This window comes from Lycorma delicatula, chromosome 5 (genome assembly GCF_047948215.1).
Source record: "Lycorma delicatula isolate Av1 chromosome 5, ASM4794821v1, whole genome shotgun sequence".
NCBI lineage: Eukaryota > Metazoa > Arthropoda > Insecta > Hemiptera > Fulgoridae > Lycorma > Lycorma delicatula.
The window spans coordinates 144,790,574-144,799,546 of NC_134459.1; the positions used below are offsets into that span (position 1 = coordinate 144,790,574).

Sequence of the window (8,973 nt, forward strand, 5' to 3'; positions counted from 1 at the left end):
TGAGAACTAAAAAGGAATAAGTCTGCTGAATGTGGCATATGAGATATTTTCTAGCATTGTGACTGATATGAGATTGAGGCCTTTAACTGAAGTGGTTTTAGTGGAGGAGCATCTGGCTTGAGAGCAGGGTGATCTTGTTTAGATAACATATTTGCTCAGAAACAAATTATTGAGAAAAACAGGAAATTTAATAGAGACCCATTTGCTTTTTGTAAATTATATTAAGGCATTTGATATGGTGCGTAGAACATTTATGTTAGATATTTTAAAAAGAAGAGGAATTCCAAAACACTTAATAGGAGTAATTAAATGTACATGTATTCGAACATATGAGTATCTATGGCAGGGAAAAATACTAAGTTGGATGTTGTGAATATAGGATTAAGACCGGGATGTAGCCTGTCTCTGGTGGTGTTTAATTTGTACACAGATGAGATGTTACGCGAGTGGATTACATATTTACCTTGCTATGGTTTGGATTTTGGAAAAAGAGGAAGCCATACTTTGCTTTTTGTATATGACCAGGTTATCATTATCAGATAAAGAAGAGACTCTGCAGCTGCTTTGATGAGCTTGAAAGGGTGGCTAAGCTCATGACAATCTACTGACAATCTAATGATTTCAGTTGAAAAATCTAAAGAGTAATGGCATTTTGTGAAACATGTCCCCATAAGATCAAAGATTGTTCTTAAAGACACATAATAGAACAGGTGTCATCATTTAATTTTTTGGGATGTATTATACCATAACCTCGAGGTATGATATTACACATGCCTACCTTTTCACCAGCAGTACAGAATCAAACAATGTTTCTTGCCTTATTTTCTTATTGTTTCAATGTTTCATCTTATTGTTTCTCCAATTTTTACATTAAATCCACTTTCAAGGGTTTCCCTCGTCAGTTAATCAAAATTTTTATTATGGATAAATACAATACAAAAAGATTTATTTTTACTAAATTAATTATGAATGCCTACCAGGCAAAAATATCCTACTATTTTTAAATTACACATTAAATTACATAATGTTGCTACATATTTTACAACGTGTGACAATTTTTAATGTTTTAATTCTAATGTGTAATTTTTTATACAATTTTGATTAACTGATGATGAGGGAACCCCTTGAAAGTGCGTTTAATGTAAAAATTGGAGAAAAAATAAGATAAGGTAAGAAACATTGTTAGATTCTGTACTGCTGTTGGAAAACTAGGTTTTACTTTTGTTTTTGATATAATTAGTAGTACAGAGGAAGATATAGACAAATACAATAAAAAAAGATTGAATTTTACTAAATTCAATCTTTTTTTATTGTACATATATATGTACTGTATATATTTATATATATATTTACAGTAAAATTGAAAGATTTAATAGGCTCAAATATACTTCACGGAATAGAGAGAGAATAGAGATGTTATTGAAGTTCTATAGAGTGTTATCAGTGTCTAGTTGTTTGTACAGTGGGGAAACTTGACATTATCAAGTGTTGATGAGTGTAGGCTGCAAGGTACTGAGAAGAGATTTCTAAGGTAGGTTGCTGGGTATAACAGACTTGATAGGAAAAGGAATGAGGATTTTCATGGGAAGTTGGGTATATGCACTTTAACGAAGGTTAGGGACTATAAAGGTAAGTGATTAAATCATGTACAGCATTAGGGACTATAAAGGGAAGTGATTAAATCATGTAAGGCACATGAGTCTAACAATAATTCCATGTATGAGAAGTGTAGTCCAAAGGGTAGAAAAAGCCTGGGCCAGCCAATGAAAAGATGGAGAGACCAGTTTTCAAAGATAAAAGACGGAAGGATTGATCTTGACTTATACTTGAGAAGAAAAATATTAATTTAATTTTTCTGTATGAATTTGTTGTTCATTATTGTACTAGATTGAAAAGTTATTTCAGACATAAAGACATTTTTCACTCGTACATGGAATTTTTTACAAATAATTCACCATATAAGCTAAAAGCTTGTGCATAGGAATATGGAATGGAAGTTTGTTATATATGAAAAGTGCCACGCCTGATTAGGATTTGAACATAAGACTTTCTGGATTAAAAATCTGAAATACTACTATTCTGTCATTGATGTGGACAACGTATTTGTCAATACACAGACTATATGGTAGGGATAGTCATATGGTCTTTCTCGTTATAGTATAGATTTCTCTATAACTTTTTATAACATTCTGTCTCCAAATATTCCTTTTTAAGCAGAATATAACTGTAAAAAAACAACCTATTATAAGAATGCTCTACTTGAGACATATGAATTCAGGCTATTTACATTTTTTTTATACAATGTGAGAAACTGCAAAATATTGCATCAACTATTTTTATATACCCAGCATAGAAATCTTGTTAACTACTCCCAGCAAAACATCTTTAGTTTTAAAAAGGAGTGAGGATGTCTCTAAAAGTTATAAGAAATTACAATATTATTCATATTGAACAACATAATTTAAATTTATTTTTGTACACCACACCTGTATTGGGATTTCAAAACTTCAAAATATGTAAAAGAGAAAGATTAGAAGATTTTTCACAGTAATTTTTAATTGATATTCATCTTATTTGCTTAATAAATTCTGTTCGTAGACTTGTTTGACTCTCATACAATAGACTAGTCACCAATAACTTCAATAAATATACTTGGTTAATAATGATTAAAATTTAACTCTCAGTGTATATGAATTTAAGTTTCTTTAAAGATTTTCTTATGGGGCCAACATGATATCAAACCTTCATTAAAATTAATCAAGTTCACAAACTCTGAATTAACATATTCAGAAATAAGAAACAAATTCATGTAGTAGACCTTCCCATTTTTTGGAAATCAATAAAATACTTATTCCACATGTTCCACTTCTAACAATTGGAAAATAAAATTTTTGTTATGCAATGATAAATATTATAATTCAAAAATATTTTTAAAATTATAAATATTATTTTAAGATGAAAGTTATAAAAGCTTTATCTATGTCTGATCTACCTTCTGCTCAAGTTAGTTTCTTCAGAGACACAATGGACATATTGGAGCTATGTTGTAGCTCCAACATAGGCAAAATTTTGATAACTTTCACTAAGATAACCAGTAGCAGGTTTTGAAAAACTTTTCTACAGAAAATAATGAATTTTGAAAAATGTAACATATGTTCATTATAGACAAGAAAAAGTACTGAAATGCTTACAGGTAATTAATATACATGAATTATTAATACTAATATGGATTTTAAAAACAAATAATAAAAAGGATATAATTATTATAAAATAACACAAAATTACCTTTATTATTTTTTTAAAGTATGTATTCTTCTTCTTAAAGTGTCACTTCAGGTCCCCCTGACGTCTATAAAGATGGTGTATTCCTCTCTGTTCTGAGCACTACGCATAAGTGCTTCTGTCCCTTGGATACCAGTCCAATCCTTAATGTTGTCCAACCAGGAGGAGGTTTGTCTCCTTACAGCTCTACTATACCAAAAAAAATTAACTAATTAATTAATGCTCTCTTAATAACAGATTTTTCATTTTGACAACTTAAAAAATTATGACATTATCATATTTTTGTGTTATTGCTATTAGCTGAATTATCTTCATAAAAATTTTACCAGGGAAGAGACACTTACGATATGTGCCAAGATCTTATGAATAGATTTTACTTGTGTACTATGGTACAATTACTAATAAAATCTGCTAAAATTAAGAATTATTTATTTAAATAATGATTATTATTCAAATCGCTCTCTATGAATCCTGAGACCTTGCCGTTGGTGAGGGGGCTTGAGTGCTCAGTGATACAGAATAGCTGGACCAAAGGTGCAACCATATCGGAGAGGTATCTGTTGAGAGCCAGACTAAGGAATGATTCCTGAAAGAGGGCAGCAACTCTTTCAGTAGTTATTAAGGGTGTAGGTTAGGATTACTTAAATAGCCATATTAACATCACTAAATCCTCTGAGTACTGCGTAGCTGAAAGCAATGGAAAACTACAGCTGCTTTTTTTCAAAGAAAATGTAGCTCCCTGCATTTTCATATAAAAATGATGGAGGCGCCTTCCTTGGTAAAATATTCCAGAAGTAAACTAGTCCCCCGTTTAGATCTCTGGGTGGGGACCACTAAGGAAGGGGTCACCAGAAAATTAAAAAATAACATTCTACGAGTCGGAGCATGGAATGTTAGAAGTCTAAAAAAGGTTGGTAGGTTAGAAAATTTAAGGAGGGAAATGGATAGGATAAATGTAGATATAATAGGAATTAGCAAGGTTCGGTGGGAAAAGGAAAATGATTTTTGGTCAGGTGATTTTATAATAGTTAACTCAGCTTCAAATAATGGGCAGGCAGGAGTAGGTTTCGTAATGAACAAGAAGAGTAGAGTATTTCAAAATGCATAGCAACAGAATCATTATAATAAGGATAAAATCGAAACCTAAACCGACAACGATTGTTAACTTCTATATGTCTACAAGTGCCCATAATGATGATGAAGTAGAGTGTGCATACGAAGAAATTGAACACATAAAAGGAGATGAAAATTTAATTTTAGTTGGCGATTGGAATGCAAGCATTGGAAAAGGCAAGGAAGGAAATATAGTGGGTGAATACAGGCTGAGAGCAAAAGGAATGAAAAAGGGACCGACTTACAGAGTTTTGCACAAAGTATAATTTAGTAATTGCCAACACCCAGTTTAAAAATAAAACAGAGTAATATACACATGGAAAAAGCCAGGTGATATTGCAAGGTATCAGATAGATTATACCATAGTTAAGTAAAGATTTAGAAATCAATTCGTCAATCTGGAGTAACAGTACAAGGTGAAAAGATAAAGATGCTACAATTTTCTGATGATATAGTAATTCTAGCTGAGAGTAAAAAGGATTTACAATGAAGAGCATGGATGAAGTCCTAGACAAGAACTACTGCATGAAAATAAACAAGAAAAAGAAAGTAATGAAATGTAGTAGAAATAACGAAGATAGACCACTGAATGTAAAAATAGGAAGAGAAAAGATGATGGAAGTAGAAGAATTTTGTTACTTGGGAAGTAGAATTACTAAAGATGGATGAAGCAGGAGCTATATAAAATGCCAAATAGCACAGGCAAAACGAGCCTTCAGTCAGAAATAAAATTTGTTTATATCAAAAATTAATTTAAATGTAAGGAAAAGATTTTTGAAAGTATATGTTTGGAGTGTAGCTTTGTATGGAAGTGAAACTTAGCCAATCTGAGTACCTGAGAAGAAAAAATTAGAAGCTTTTGAAATGTGGTGCTATAGGAGAATGTTAAAAATCAGATGGGTGGATAAAGTGACAAATGAAGAGGTATTGTGGCAAGTAGATGAAGAAAGAAGCATTTGGAAAAATATAGTTAAAAGAAGAGGCAGACTTATAGGCCACATATTAAGGCAAACTGGAATAGTCGCTTTAATATTGGAGGGACAGTTATAAGGAAAAAATTGTGCAGGCAGCCAATGTTTGGAGTATGTAAAACAAATTGTTAGGGATGTAGGATGTAGGGGGTATACCGAAATGAAACGACTAGCACTAGATAGGGAATCTTTGAGAGCTGCATCAAACCACTCAAATGACTAAAGACAAAAAAAAATTCAAATAAACAAATACATTATATTTATCTTACCTAATAATTTATGTCAAATTTATACAAAAACATGTAATATTTTTATACACTACATAAAACAATATTTAAAAATCTATTTTATAATTAACCTAACTTATATAATAATTGAGTTTTACTCCACAAGTTTTTCAGTTAATTATTCAATCATAATACAGAATAAATGGTTGTAGTATTACAGAGTTTTCAGAATGAAATGATAGTTCAAAATAAATAGTTCAGAGAATCTATAGAAACCGGGCTTCCTGGAAAAATCTTTTGTATTTATGCAGGATGATGAACTGTTGTAATCTCTTAAAATTTGTGATGTTGCAAATACATAATTATGGAAAATGACAAGTATGAGATTACCTACGCAAAATATTGAATATAACAAATTTCAGCCGAATATGAATAAGTAAGTAAATATTAATCTACAGTCCGTACTTAATTTTGTTAATTTTCATAGAAGTGATTATGGTAAATATTTTAATCCTTAGATCTTTCAGGAAAAACTGCACAGATGTTTCCTCTTCATCTAATCAGTATAATTTTATTATTTCAATAACTTCCTCAGAACAAATCTGTACTACTTACTGCTTCTAATTCATTCCTCCTCATCATCATACAATTATTTGCCATTAAGCAGGTCTTTGTGCTATGATCATATTCATTATTCCTGTAATCTGAGCTAACAATTTCCATTTTTTTAAATTATCTGAAATTTTTATTTTTTCCAGCCTCTTTTTTATGTATCTTCTGATCCTTCTAACCACTATATTAATGAATTCTTCTCTTCTTAAGATATCTTCCAGCCAATTAGCTTTCCTATTTTGAATTGTTCTGATCAAGCTTTTATTTTTTTACTTCTTTATTTTTACTTCCAAAACCAAAAACTTTGGTTTTCAGATTTCAACAGAAATATCCATTTTGACTAGTTTTGGCATGACATTTGTATGTACATATGTATAACTCAAAAACGATTAGTCATAGTCGGTTGAAATTTTGGATTTAGGACTGCTATAACATCTAGTTGTGCACCTCCCCTTTTGATTTTAATCGATTGAAACTGAAATCATAGATGTTTTAAGAAAATTGTCTGACCATAATCTTTATACTGTAGATCACTTAACAAAATTTCATCACCACTTGTAATATTTCTTGATTAAGACATTTAATCACCTCTATCGGCAGATCATCTATTATCTATCAGCTTTTCCATTAGCTGCTTCTTTTACTGCATATATAAGTTTAGATTTAAAAATTGCTGCTTCTATTTCATCCATTAACTCATCAAAAATTTGATAAATATATATTCTATTTAAGCTATCTAGGAAGAAACCTACTGGACAAAGTTTGGGAGTAATTCCTAAACAAAATCAGTATAGATTTAGTAAAAGATAAAGCTTGAATATACAACAAAAAAAGGAAATAAACATAAAAATAACTTATTTTCCTATTGCTGGAAATTCTGAGAAATTATTATTTATAAATTATAAGGTGATCCTTTTTCTGTCTTCGATTTCTCCTCTCAGAATAATTTTAACCACACTAACATTCAGATTTCCCATGTAAATATTCAATGCTTAAAAATAAAACAGAAAAAGTCAAAATATTTTTTTCAGTCACCAGATTTTTCATGTTTTTCAGAACATTAGTTGACAAACATAGAAGCAAGATAATTTTTGAGCTCATTCATTTCAAGTTTGTTATAGAACCGTAAATAAAAATTGGGGTCTCAATTTTTATTAAAAACTACCATTTTAATAAGGTTGAAACTTACTATACAATCACAGAAGAAATTAATTGCAAATGCTGTGGAATTATTACATTAAAATTTATATTGATGGTAATTTATAGATCTCCTCCTGGTTCTTTTGAATCCTTTCTACATAAACAGACTCTTTAAAATTTCTAAATATCAGTATCATAGTATGTGGGAAATTAAATGTTAGTTTTCCAGACAATTCTAGTCCTGTAACAAATGAAACATCAACTCAGTTTGAGTTTGCAGGTCTAAATATTTACCAGTGAACTAGAACAACAAGGACTTCAGCCACCTGTAAAACAATATTTACCCAAAATTTATTACATATGTATTCTGATCAGAAAATTAAATTTCAACTACTTGTTTACAATTGGTAAGCATCTCCCACTGATATCATTGCTAGTAAGTTTTTTAAAAAAATATTAGAAAATGTAAAACTAAATTAGATACTGGATGACAAAAGATCTTTTTGTTATCTACAAAATTTAAAATATTTTTCAAAAACTGAAAAATAGTTGTTACAATATTTAAGTACAATAGTTAATAGTCAACTATTGTTAATTATAGGTTAAATATAGTTAATATACAGGTTATAAAATAGGTTAATATGATTAATCCAGTAATTATGCGTGATTACATAACCACAAAGCAAAATTTCTGAGTATTTTAAAAGATGACAAGTCTCGATGATGAAATTGATTTCGTACATAAAATTAATATGTACTGTTATTCTCTGAATTTACGTAATAAATGGCTGAACTTGTCATTATTAGTAAATATTTATTATACCTAAACATATAGCCAAATAAAGTCGTTTCAGCTTCCCCAAAAAATCAGAACAAGTTTTAAACATTAAAAAATATGCCATCAGAACATTATCTGGCGTTCAAAAGTATAAATCTTTCAGACCGATATTAAGAAAATTAGATGTTAACTTACCCTTCTTTATATTTCTGAATGAGCAATCTGCTAAAAAGATTGGTCTGTTATTCTTAAATATAAAATCCACCTTTATCAAAGCAGACAACTATTTTCGTATAACTCAACGTAATTAGTTAGGGTAACGAGAAAGTGCATTCTTTGCTTCTGTTGTCATTTTTAAAAAATTACGAATCACTAGGAAAAACATTTTCTCGAATTTTCTTAAAATACAGTTAAACTATTTTCGTTTATAGAAACATTGTTCCGTCGATGAATTTTTTAAATAATACAAATTAAAAGAAAACCCAGATATGTATGCTAATTATTAAGTTAATTTGTAGTTCGAACTTTAATGAAAAAAAACTTACTTGTAGTAAAAAAGATAACTTTTTTAAATCATCGGAATGTTACTAAATTAATATTATGGGCGAACTAGTTATCACATTGAGTATTAGAGTGCAGCACGACACAGCATGATTGCTAGATCTACCAGTTTTTCCGTTATTCGAAATTTCATTTCTTACTATGTATAACTTATATTGAATTGAATTAAATGTTTACAAAAAATGAACAAAATATAAAAAATCTTTCTCACTTTAATAAATAAATCTTAAGTGACATATAACTTTCGTTTTTTCACATTCATTTACGCAATAAACTAGCTGTCATAAGT

The 8,973-nt window shown here is 29.6% G+C and overlaps 1 long non-coding RNA gene across 1 annotated transcript in view; it reads right to left on the reverse strand.

The window, feature by feature from the left end:
- The window catches only part of LOC142324706 (uncharacterized), a 43,520-nt gene extending 35,014 nt beyond the window's left edge, over positions 1–8,506 (reverse strand). The window contains exons 1-2 of the long non-coding RNA XR_012756364.1: positions 8,319–8,506; positions 3,286–3,471 (exon numbers count right to left, since the gene is read on the reverse strand). This is a non-coding gene — a long non-coding RNA (uncharacterized LOC142324706). The remainder of the gene's footprint in view (positions 1–3,285; positions 3,472–8,318) is intronic.
- Positions 8,507–8,973: the final 467 nt, after the last annotated feature.